Here is a 13,032-nt window from a genome sequence, read left to right on the forward strand (position 1 = left end):
CTATCAGACAAACATTTTAACATGATATCTAGAAAACTGTGGATGCTAGACTGCTGACAGACAAACAGACAATTGGCTGACGAGACAGATGATGAGCTGCCCTCGAGAGCTTTGTTTTGGAAATGCTTGTAGGGAAGTTTGCAGTTTTCCACTGAGTTTCTGGAAGCAGTTTTCAGGTTTTCCCGAATAAAGCATGAAGTAAATTTTGTGATTTATGGTCATTATTAGAGTCAGAAAAGAGGATTATCCAGGGTGTTTAAACGCAGACAAGCTGCCTCACTGTAACACCGTTACACCAAATACAACAATCACGATGTAAAAATCACAAACTTTGCAGTTTTTTAATGAAATTTAAGATTTTTTTGTGAAACTCATTGTTTTATTGCCCTTTCTGCTGTTTGATGTTTGATGCAACACTTTTTCACAGCTTACCTCAAGCTTCCAGTAGCACTCAATCTATCTTATGCATCACCCATCCACCCTGACAGGTTTACCTGTGCAGGTGTGTTGAGTAGTTTAGTAATCCTTGTGTCATTTACACCATTTACTGAATCACTGACTCAGATATGTTTTGCCACATTGTGTCACGTCCAAGAAACCGCATTCGTGGCAGCAGCTGCTGAACGTCGCTGTCACTCAGGTATGTTTATAGATGGCATTTGTGTCAGATGAGTTTTAATGGATGTCTTAAAGAGTAATTTACGGCTACTTGTCACGACCAGTTTACAAATGCCAAAGCTCCCTCCCTCCTTGTGAGAAAGAAAATGCCTTTTGCTGTAATCACCGATTCATCTCGCTGCTAAAATACCTGTTATTATCCCCGACAGGTATGAAGGCCTACAACCCTCCGCTCACACACGTCAGATAATTTCCACACGTCCATCTCTCACAAGAGAAAAAAGCAAACATACCACCGTGCTGTGCTAGCTCGAAGACTCCCGTCTCAAAATTTACTACCAGTCTTCTTCTGTCTGCTTTAAATATATCATTATTTTCACATTTCCTTCCTGCGGGGGTCTGAGCCGCTCCGCTCTGAAGAAAGCGGTGCAGCCAGGAGGATCCACATGCTTATCATATGCTTCATGCATGCAGCAACAATAAAAAACAAAACAAAACACAAATAAAGCACAGACTGTACTTACTTCCCATAATAACAATGACGAATCCAGAGCTGGAATTCGTTCCTCTTTGTTTTTAGGTTCAGAAGCCAGAAAGTGAAAAGAATATGATGTTATCAAAACAAAATGTTTTACTGAATACAGCATAAAACTTTTATCCACAGCAAAGAAAATATTTAAAACCAGTTCATCCTTTTGCTGTGCTGCTGTGGTTTAAAGGGGACATAGATTAGTAACAAACTAATGTTCTCATAAACTTATAATTGATGTATTAAAATTACATTAAAATTACATGGAAGCCAGTTTGCAATGTTTGCTAATGTTGGGCTTTGATAAACGGTTTGATTACATTCTCACATCATATAAGAGTTTATTCAACTTTATCCAACATCCACTTCAAAGAACGCTAATGAACAGCAGCTAACAGAGGCTAACAGCAGCATAAGCAACAGATCAACATGTCCTCTACAACAGTCCCCAACCTTACGCCACGGACCGGTTTAATGGCAGACAATATTTTCACGGACCGGCCTTTAAGGTGTCACGGATGAATACAACAAAATAAAACGATACAACCAAGACAAAAACTGGTATTTTGTAAATATAATAACAAACGCGAAATTCACTGTGTAATTGTGTAACTTGCGTCCTCCTGAAGTGCGCCAACAACATTGAGAGTAACATCCTCCTCTCTGCCCCTTAAGGCTCTCTGGTCGCTATGGTAACGCGTAAATATTTCTTTCAAAATAAGATGCACAACTATAACACGGGAAAAGACCCAGGGAAACTGAGTAAACGATAAAAACCCTGAAAACCATAAATTTCATAGCCGAGCCTCAACTCTCACGGCCCGTTACCAAACGACTCATGGACCATTATCGGCCCGTGACCCGGGGGTTGGGGACTGCTGCTCTACAACTCACTTCAGTGTCACTGTCGCTGGTCAGATTTGAGCTTCTCAGAGTCATCAACTCCTTTCACAAGGTTTTCCAGCCTCCTGCAGAGTAAATAAAGGTTTATGCTTTCGCCCGGCATAGACAGCTGAGGTAAACAGCAGATGCTGGTTGGATGTGGCGATTATGGGGTACAGCACAAGTTTAGTGTTTTGATGTCTCTTGGCTGACTAAAACTTATCTGTCCTATAACTGAAACTGTAGCTAGGGTTATGCACTTGAATTGGGAGGAACAAAAAAAACTAAACTCAGTTGACTGCATTCTGCAATCTACTGATATCTAGTGGTGAGAATTTACAAAGTGTAACTTTATAAGCTCGAGGATTAACTTACAAATCTTCACTTTATCTCATAATGTGTCTGAGAGTGACAGCAGTAAGTCTGAGTTGGACCATGAATGTTTTTCTTTCACTTAAACGGAGTACGGGACAAAACCGAAGAGGTATTTGGCTCGGTTCAGACTAATGCGAACACCTTTAATGAGGCGTCTTTCATTTATATCTATCATATCTAAACTGTAATCGCGGCCTTTGTTATCATTTCTGTTTGGTTTAGTGAGGTCAGTCAGCACAAAGCGCTCACCTGAAGTTTGTGGTGTGCTCCGATTTTCAGAGTGGCTGATGATGGAGAGAAGTTTAAAGTGTGGGAGGTGGGAAAGGGGAGGAGGGGTCAGTCCTTATCTGATCCAGACCACTTTAGGAAGACACCTGTGGCATCCTGGACGATATATTACCACCTAAGTAGCTTCAACCTCCCCACCCTCCCCCTCAGGTTCAGCGCTGGAGGTGGGCAGAGTCGTCAGACAGCTGCAGGCAGGAAGTGAAGACGACGGGCGGGAACGTCTTTTATTTATGGAGCGCTGAGTTTAACGAGGAGGAGTGCCAGACGGCGAAGGTGATCCGGTTCAAAGCGAGGAATGATGGGATGACACTCATTTAATTAAGACACTCAAATTTAATTAAGACAGCGACTAATCTCGTCCATCGGCTCGCTCGGTCTCACGGCTGAATCCATCCATCATTTATTCACAATACGGGACAGACAGTTAAATGAAAGCAACAAAATCAAGAGTACTTCAAAGACATTCCCATTAGAGAAGTGTTACAATTCAAACAGGTGCAATAACATAAGAGTCACTGAGTGTTTATGAGACTGATTTAGTCTGTAACTTAGACACAAACGTGAGGTGTTGTTTCAGAGGATAAAGAAGCCTGTTACGGGAATTAAAGTGAGTGTCACAGTGAAAAGAAAGTAACCCTTCTTTAAACGCTCAGGTTCAGAAGACGTCTGGATGAGATGGCCAAGGAGCGCTGGGCCAGTTTCTGATGTGATGTTTCACAGCTTGATGTGAGGGGAGAGTGTGCAAATGAATATGACCCACAAGCTCATTGTCTCGTACGCCTCGTATACATGTGTAAGCGTCTTTGATCGCCCTGTTCTGTCTCGATGTTTTTAAATGTTATACAACAAAATTTAAATTATTATTAATTACTTTGAAAATACTAAGGTTTTATGTATCAGTGTACTGTTATTTATTGAACAAAAACCAAAGAGACGGGCAGAAACTGCCCACCTTTGTGGCTTCCACAGGAGTTACCGGGTGTCAAAGTTCGGCCCTCAGCCTGACTCTGTGATGCTGTGATGGGATTTATGGTGTTGTTCATGTCATTAACTAACACACAAAAAGCATAACAAAAATCTGAACATCTGAAAAAAGTGTCTGAATGTGAAAACCGCAGAGATATAAAAAACAAAATAAAGGTATTTATACGCTGCATATTTTCTCACTAGTGTGATGAACTGAACTGATTTTCTCACATTGGGGCTGAATCTGGGATCCTTTTGGTGTTTACGGCTCAGTTAAAGGGCTGGTCAATGTAGGCTGTGGGTCAAAGGTCATAAATTGAAATAAAAGGAAAAAAAATAAGCTGTGAGAGCAGGCAGAGTTAGCTAAAAACTTTACTGTTTTTGTCCAGACGTACCTGTCGGCTCGGCAGGTAAACACGTCCACGGACAAAAAGAAACATGGCGGGCTGGCGGGCGGGTAAACAAACCATTGCAAGGAGGGAGGCGTTTAGCAGCTAATTGTGTTCACTGGGGAGCTGTTATGACCTCAGTTAAAAGCTGTAAACTCCCACAACCCTGAGGGGCTGGAAACATACGCTGTTACAGGAAGAGCCCAGGGGCAATGAGGAGGACTCACCTGGATGCACACACCTGAGCGAGAACACACACAAATGTAGAAATGAGAAGAAACAGATGAATGTCCCTTAGAAACACACACACACACACACCTGGAGACAAAGGGAGTGTTTCTCACCTACACACACACCTACACACACACACACACACCTGAGCAGGCCCCCTCATCACAACCTGTCATCACCTGAGGTGTGGATGGAATAAACATCCTGGGCTCGTCCAGCAGGTAATGTCAGCACATCAAAGAGAAACTGTGACGGCTCTCAGATCAGCTCCAGCACACAACCGAGGCTCGAATCCTCCAGATTAACTGCAGATTATCAGGATAAACTAATCCTGTTAACTCACATCCAGCTCACCTTTCTCCTCTGCCTCTGATTGGTTATCTTGAATTAAGTTATCTTGCTGTTAAAGTTATTTGCTTCATGTTTGATTGACAGGCTGTTAATGAAACAGACTAATATGAGGTAGGTATGTTGGAAACCCTCCCAGCTGGGGCAGATTTATTTTTTTGTTTTCCGGTTCCCTAAACAAAACGTAGGTGCGGTTTGTCTGGTCTGCTCGCTCAATAAAACAAGTATGTGAAATTTCAAAAATCTACAAGAACACACCAACCTTCTGAAGTGTAGCTTCAATCATTAGCACCAGCAGCACCGCTGCAAGTGCATGAATAAACATCTGCCATCCAGCAGCATGGATGAAGAGATTAAAGGTTTATTAATATTTCATTGACGGCTGTGAGTGGCGGATGGCAACACGGAGAAAGAGATGATCCGGATTCGGCCTGCAGGAGACAACAAAGGAAAATCTCTCAGATCTTTGATTCCACCGAACACTCAGACGTCTGCCGACATGTCCGCTCTGATGCCAGCTACATATCGAAGCGTCCTTTTGTAACACCGAGGCGTGCAGGCCATTTGCACGGTGGGCAGGGTGAGGGCCGAGGTCGTGCTGAGACACATCGTCCGGCAGCGTCCCCGTAAACACCCCGCTGAGCCCTATGATCCGCCCGCTGCATGTTTCACATGAATATATGAGGTGCTACTTTATAATCGAGTCACATCTATGATTTGAAACCAGACGGTTTTTGCAAGAGAGAAGAAGAACTTCAGTAACAACAGCGGACAAATAAATTCGGTTAAAAATGACGAAGGCCCTAAAACGGGGGCAGAGCGACCAGGTGGAATAAATGTTTGGGCCTGTTACCTGTGACTCCTGCTGACGTGGTTGGACGACATTCCCGCTTAAGTACATTAAGACGTTACGTTGGGCCTTGGGTCTTCGCCTGTCAGGCACTTTCATCTCAGACGGGTCAAGTCGTCTGTCGGCAGCTTAAAACAAAGCGCACGCCAGTTCCTGTCGCTCTGCACTTCCTCACAGGTGACGAGCAACAGGAGCGCCACATCTTCTGACACTAATGAGCAGTTTGTGATTCTTCACAGTTAAACAGATGAGAGCATGACAGAGCAAAAGTGCATCATTATAACTGTTGTATAGTTGAAAAAAAACATCTCCTCGGTGTGAAAAGTTATGACCTGTACCTTTATCCAAGTATTAAAACAGCTTTCTAATGTTCTCTGTAAACTGAAAAGGAGCCGGGCCAATCAGAGGTTTGTGTGAGGGGTCAGGAGAACAAAAACAGGGCTCGGTGGTTCCTTTGTGCCACTTTGTGGAGGCTTGGGTCCTCTGAAGTGTCGCTGGTTGAATATGAGAGATCGTGAGATGTTTAATCGACACGGTTTGTGGAAGTTGTGCAGATTTTCAGAGATATTCTAGACGACAGGCTGGTCGGCATAAAGCACACCAGCGTTACCGCAGACGTGATGAGACAGCCGTCTGAAAGCTTTATGATTTAAACATAAAGACCCTTTTCAGTCTGTAATTGTGAAAATTCCTGTAAATCAAAGCTGAGATGTAAACGGGGACTCCCTGGAACCCCCTCGAGGGACCCCGGAGGGGGTCACCAGCCTCAGATAGAGAACCGGTGCTATCCTCGCCCAGGCCATCACTCATTGCCTGGAAGCTCCTGCGGTTGTCTCCTAAACGGTAATTTACGCACTGTTGTGGAGGACAAATTGCTGCAGGAGCTGCACCATTAGCTAAACTGCATTCACACGACGTGTTTTCACCTGCAGCGCAGCTATGCCAAAAATGTCATAACTCAGCGCCGTGCTGCCGCCAGCCACAGACACGGGCGTTATCGGAGGGAGGCGAGCGTGGATTATACGTTGCGCGAGCTCTCACACTGATAAACATCTTTGTATTTAGGTTTTCACGCAGGAAGTACCTTTCATTACTTATTTGTAACGGGCATGGAGGGAAAAACCTGCAGAAAACAGAAACTCTGATTAATCAGAAGCACAAGGAAGAAGAAACCCAGACGTGATGCACGGCGTACTCTGGGTCAGTTATGCTGACCCAGAGTACGCCGAGTTTTTGTGGATGAAGGCAGTGAGCTTTGGCCTCGACACGAGCGTCAGAAAAAAACATGCCAACAGGGGCGTCCGCACGGGACATTGAGGCTCCGACTGCACAAGGCACCCTGTGATGTATTTAACGCCCTCTCATATGTCAGCAGTATCGTTCGCGCTCATTGGTCGTCGCTTCAATTGCTTCAAAGTTGAGAGAAGCTGAACTCGGGACGCGCCCTGCGGTTGTTTTGCCCGTTACTTGCCATCTCTTCCTTTGTGGACTCCTTATGAAGTTATTTCTTTCTTCGTGGCGTCAGCTGACGACCCAAACGTACATGAACGACTTCACGTTTTACTCAGTGTGACCCGAAAAGAGCAACTGAGACCATAAACAGCCGTCGCCCCCTGCTGGCCATTAGAAAGAATGCAGGTTTAAGGCGCTTTGTCATTGGCTTCACGTTTCAGACCCAAAAGTGATGTCCATGATTTCAAACTCAATGTTGTAAAGTAAAAAAAAAAAAACCGCAGAAATTAATACAGATGAAACCATAATGACAGATTCTTAGTGATGATTAAACGTAATTTTAACAAATAACATTTTATTTTTTTTATGACATGAAGAGCTTCTCTAAACTGACAGAAAAATGTAAAAACGGAGCAACAGTTTGAAAAATGTATTCCAAGCAAACAAAAAGTCTAAAAGTCTATCGACTGTTTGTGAACTCACCGATACGTATTTACTTTGGATTCAGCTGATCCTAATTGTTAGTATAGAGTGAAATAAATCAGCTTGTTATTGCCTGATTTATTATTCCATGGAGGGTTATGAAGAAATCAGACGCTAAACAGTCTCTTCTTCTGTTTGAGTAAAGACCTGTGAGAGGAAATTGGATCTGTGGCACTCACAGGCAGTGGACTTCATAACAAACAGCACAGCGCCTCCCAGTGGCCTGTATCTGCACCAGCACAACAGATCAGAGCTTAATAAAACCGTCCTGTTTGAGCAACAACTGAGCAAGATGTATGTAAAACATGAAAATCAATAAAAGCACAATTTGAAAAATGGGCCCTGCTATTGATTCATTAATAAGGATGCAATTTAAGGCTCAATATTTTATTCAAATTAAGTGTTAATTTATAAACGAGACTTTCAACAGATTATTTTAACTATATATTTAATATATTTCAAATACATTTGAATGGCTGTTAAGTGTTAAATTATTATAATTTACATACACAGACACAGTGAGGTCCATTTAAGAAACCACAGATACTCTCAGATTAAACAAAGAAGAAATGTTTCAGGTCATCATCAGTGACCTTCCTCTGAAACAGATTTCACTGACTCAGCAGAAACTGAAAAGTCCACCTGTCAGAAATGTGGCTTCACACCTGACCTGTTATCCTTCCACTGAAGCAGATTTCACATGAAAATAAATCAGCTGGTAGAAATCATTTTAATTCACTGTGATGGTAGGAAAATGGCTACAAGCCGAGTGTAAAACACAAAAAGTCATTCAGTTATCAAATAATATCAGGACACCAAGGATCGGACGAGACTCGTACCACACCACATCAAACCCAACACTGAATGAGGAAGGAGAAAGAAGAGAACAGTCCGTCACAGGGCGTTTACAGGTATGCACAAGTTAAAGCTAAATTAGCATCCTACTTAATAGAAGTTATTATGGAGGTGGCTTGCTGTTTAGGGTTAGCTGGTATTTTTCCGTCACAGGTAGCTAATAAAGCGTCATGGTGACCTCTGACCTATGACAGAATACATCTTGGCTCTGAAAGCACTGGGGAGGAGTCTACAGCTACAAGGAAATACCTCCTTAACAATCTGGTCGTTAAGTGATGACGTGACGAATCCTACTTCCGGGCCTAAAGTAGTCTGCGTTTAATATAGCTTTTGTGTTGTTAACATGTTTAATATTATGTATTTTCTTCTATTTAATCTCAAAAAGCTCCTAAAACAGTCAGTGATCACTGTTGACCTCCCTCGGCTTTTATTACCGCTAATCATTTATTTAAGCTCAGTTTTTAAAACCTTAGGATGTAACTACAGCCCAGCCCATGCAGCAGTATATGAATGACTAACCTCGTATTGTGGATGGATTATCTCAGTTGTTCTCCTGGCTGAAGTTTAGTCCTTTTACAGCATCCTACCATGCCATTACATTTGTTCCTGACCACCGAGAACACTCACGTTAACTTTTATCGAGTGGAAAAAAAGTTAACTTGTTTATATTATGCTAACATAGCTGTGTCGCTAGCAGTCGCGAAGCACATCATTATATACCAGCTAGCCAAACTTCAGTAACCCTACAAACGTCACTGCTGTTTCATTTTCTGTCTTCATTTATGTTGGAAGTGATAACAAAGCTGTACGTTTTCATTTGTTTCCAAAACCCCGCAGTCAGGACATGCTATATTGTATTTAGATAGAAGCTAGCGAGCTAACTTCCTGCTAACTTCTATCTCCGTTAAATGTCATAAATTCCGTTTTCATGGATGCCTGGATGTTAAACTCAATTGTTACACCTGGTAGAGCAGAACGCTGATCATTTTATTAAAGATGAAAGACTTTAGACAGTTTTTCAACTCTCAGTAATGCCATAGTGATCGTTTGATATATGGACCTGCACAGTGTTGGGGAGTAACGGAATACATGTACCGCCGTTACGTATTTAAAATACAAAATATGAGTAACTGTATTCCGTTACAGTTACTGTTTAAAAAGGTGGTATTTAGAATACAGTTACTTTGTTGAAATAAATGGATTACACAGAGGTACTTCCCTGTTTCATATTGTCGCGGGTCAGGACCAAAATGGTCAGGACTGTTTGGGTTTTGTTTGACAGCTACGTTCTGTTGTTCCAGGCGGCAGCGTTACGGTTGCCATGGTAACAGGGTGACACTCTCTCTCTCTCTGTGTTTCCTGGGTGAGAGAGCGCCTTTTTGTTGTTGTTGTGCTAAGCTAATAGACAGAATGCGTTAAAGAATGTATCATCATAGGCAGTGTAGTCCGTGCTGCAGGATGGATGGATGAAGAATGGACTGCCATACCCGTTATGTGTCTGTGAGCGCGAGGTGGGAGAAAAAGGAAAAGTACGAGTTGTCATCGAGCAAAAACGGGAGCTGGAAGCATGTAAATATAATAATAACCACTGTAGCCAAGAAGAGTGCCTGACGAGCCCAGTTGTAAGTAAGCTATTAAGACTCGACTGTATGCTGTGTTCGTGTTTTCCTCCGAAACAATAAGTTCCGTTGGAGCAGCCTTTCAACGCCTCTCTCTGTCACTCGCAAGCAAGGTTGACCCAGACAACAAAGTAAAGCTAGTTTTCGGCTACGAGCCCGACACGGAACCCGACGTATTAGCCAGAGGTCCCTTTACTACGGTTCGGAGCCGCGGACCTTCAGTAACAGTAATAAAACATTCGTGTAGTTGTAAACAGCATGATAATATATTAAGTAATCCAAAGTATTCAGAATACGTTACTCTCATTGAGTAACGTAACGAAATACGTTACAGAATACATTTTGGGGTATGTATTCTGTAATCTGTAATGGAATACATTTTAAAAGTGACCTTCCCAACACTGGACCTTCAGCGGAGTTTAGGGTCAGACACGGCTAGTGACGTCAGACTTAACGACCGGATAAGTAGAACTGACAATGAAACTTATAAAAATGAAACAAAACCTTTGTAAAAAAAATAAAAAACAAACAAAATCCCCACTCTTTAATAAGGAAACTCAGAAAAGTACCAGAAATTAAACTGAAAACTAAAATAAAAAATAAAAGTTCTGAAAACATGGATGAAACAGAAGCGCTGCTTACAAAGCAAGAAGTTTGACATTAGGCACATTTATTTTTTAATAAGACCTTTCATAACTCAGTCAACCGACAACGCCAACTCCACAAATGCTAATATTATCAGATGTCGGGTTATTAAAAATATAAACAGAATTTCTATTTCTATGTAAATTTTGTCTCACTGTGTAACGTTTAACGTCCTCGAGCCGTCAAAACCAGCAGAAACAAACCTGAGAGGGAGACACACGGGTTCAAGTCGTCGTTTGAGTTTCTCATTCTTGTCACAGATGAGAGAAGAATAATTAAGAATAATTATTGTGTCTTAACCATTAAAAAGGTGGAAGTAAAATGATTTTTAAGCACAGACTTTCAGTCAGGTTACGTCTCTGTTATTAGCAAAGCTTTCATTGTGGAGCGGTTTTCAACCACAGAAGAAGTAAGAAGTAATAACTGACTTTATTTGGATCTCCTCGTGGTATTATTGCAGGAATACAAACATCACATACGTGTGTGTGTGTGTGTGTGGTCTTGTGAAATTTCTGTCAGGTTTCCTGCAGAAGCTTCCAGCAGCAGCAGCAAAGCAGCCAATCAGAGTGTGACAGACGAGTGTGAGCGTGACCATCTGTACGTGGACTGATGCCGAAACACACACACAGAAAACACAGACCGTGTCATGTCTTTAAACCATGGACTAAAAAATGAGAGGAGTCACGTGTTGTTGTAACTTCGTCAGAGTGTAAACTACAAACAGAAACACGCATGAAATGATTCCCAGCAACGTGAGAAGCAAAGCAGCTGGAACGCTGACAGATCCCAGATCAGTCAGCAAAGTCACGTACTCGTGTTTACTGGTCAGAACTGGGGACGTTTCTGACTCTAGGATAAAAACACGTACAGCATTCCCAAACTACTCAACTAGAGTTAAAGTCGGAAAAAACTATAAATTAAATCAATCAATAAAAATATGCTGAAAATAATCCATCCATCCATTCGCTTCCGCTTATCCTTTTCAGGGTCGCGGGGGGCGCTAGAGCCTATCCCAGCTGTCATAGGGCGAGAGGCAGGGTACACCCTGGACAGGTCGCCAGTCTGTCGCAGGGCCAACACACAGGGACAGACAACCATTCACGCTCACATTCACTCGCACATTCACACCTAATGGCAATTTGGATTTTCCAATTAACCTATCCCCACAAGCTGCATGTCTTTGGACGGTGGTAGGAAGCCGGAGTACCCGGAGAGAACCCACACAAACACGGGGAGAACATGCAAACTCCACACAGAAAGACCCCGGCCTGATGTTGGAATTGAACTCAGGACCTTCTTGCTGTGCGGCAACAGTGCTAACCACTGTGCCACCGTGCTGCCCATATAAATATGCACCGACTGAAACTTTGTAAATCACGGTTTGCTTATTTTCCGTCCGATTTCGGCATGGGTTAAAATATTAAAAACAGACATGTCCTACTTTGTCCGGTTCCGTCTAAATGTAACGGAACAAGTTCCCATGGCTTTCCGACACATCCCACAATGGCTGATGAACATGCCGGGATCCTTTCACAACTGACTCTCAAAGTAAGGTCTGCAGATTGTTGCATCCCATCGACACACTGCCAACAACCCTTGATGGGTGAAGATGGCTCATAAAGGTCGCTCCACTGATGCCGTTTGAATGGAACAACCAAAAAGGTTGAGGAAGTACAGGAGCTACCTATTCAGCAAAAGCTTGGGTTTCTGCGGTTTGCTGGCACTGACATCAGATGTTATGGTGTGAATCACCGTTATAAACATTTAGCCAACCAAAGAGCCCAACTTTGCCCGTTCAAAGCTTAAGAAGAATCCCGATGTATTATGGAAATGCAGCACACAGATTTTTCAGGAAGGACTGGATTTCTCTTGAAAGTGTCTTCCAGGAGAGCCACATCCCTCCACATCCAAATATTAAAACTCGTAGCTGGGTTTCAGGATTGGGACATCTACCAGACGGCGACACTGTAAATTAACTAAAACTTGTCGAGGTTTCGATCCTCTTAAAAACAATGGGCAGGAAGTTTAACTGCTGGACCGGAGTTTTTAAAAAGCCAAGTTCCTGTTGCTAAAAATAATCTCCACACCAGTGTAGCTGGACTGAAGATCACTCTGCACCTCTGTCCTGTTTCCAAGCATCAACATGCACAGACAATGCAGAAAAGCAGCACTTTTACAATATCCTCTCCCCTTTTTTGGTGACTGTTTCTTCCCCACAATAACAGGAGTGCTGTGGGTGAAAATGGTGTGACATTATGTGAGTCTACGGCCTCACTTTCAGCTCTGTGAGACTGTAACACTGACTGTGAAGAAGACGATGCCCTGACAGGGATAATGGATGAAGTCTGTTTTTGGAGTTTGCTTTCAGATGCAAAAAATAAATTAAAGTGGACCCTTATTTCCTCTCATTGGTCTCCTGCTACAGTGGACATTCATATATAATGATGTGAGCGTATGAACACTAATCCATGTGAGACAAAGCTCAGGCGGCAGATACTCTAA

Source organism: Neolamprologus brichardi, chromosome 2 (genome assembly GCF_056152115.1).
Source record: "Neolamprologus brichardi isolate AB-2024 chromosome 2, ASM5615211v1, whole genome shotgun sequence".
In the NCBI taxonomy this organism is placed as follows: domain Eukaryota; kingdom Metazoa; phylum Chordata; class Actinopteri; order Cichliformes; family Cichlidae; genus Neolamprologus; species Neolamprologus brichardi.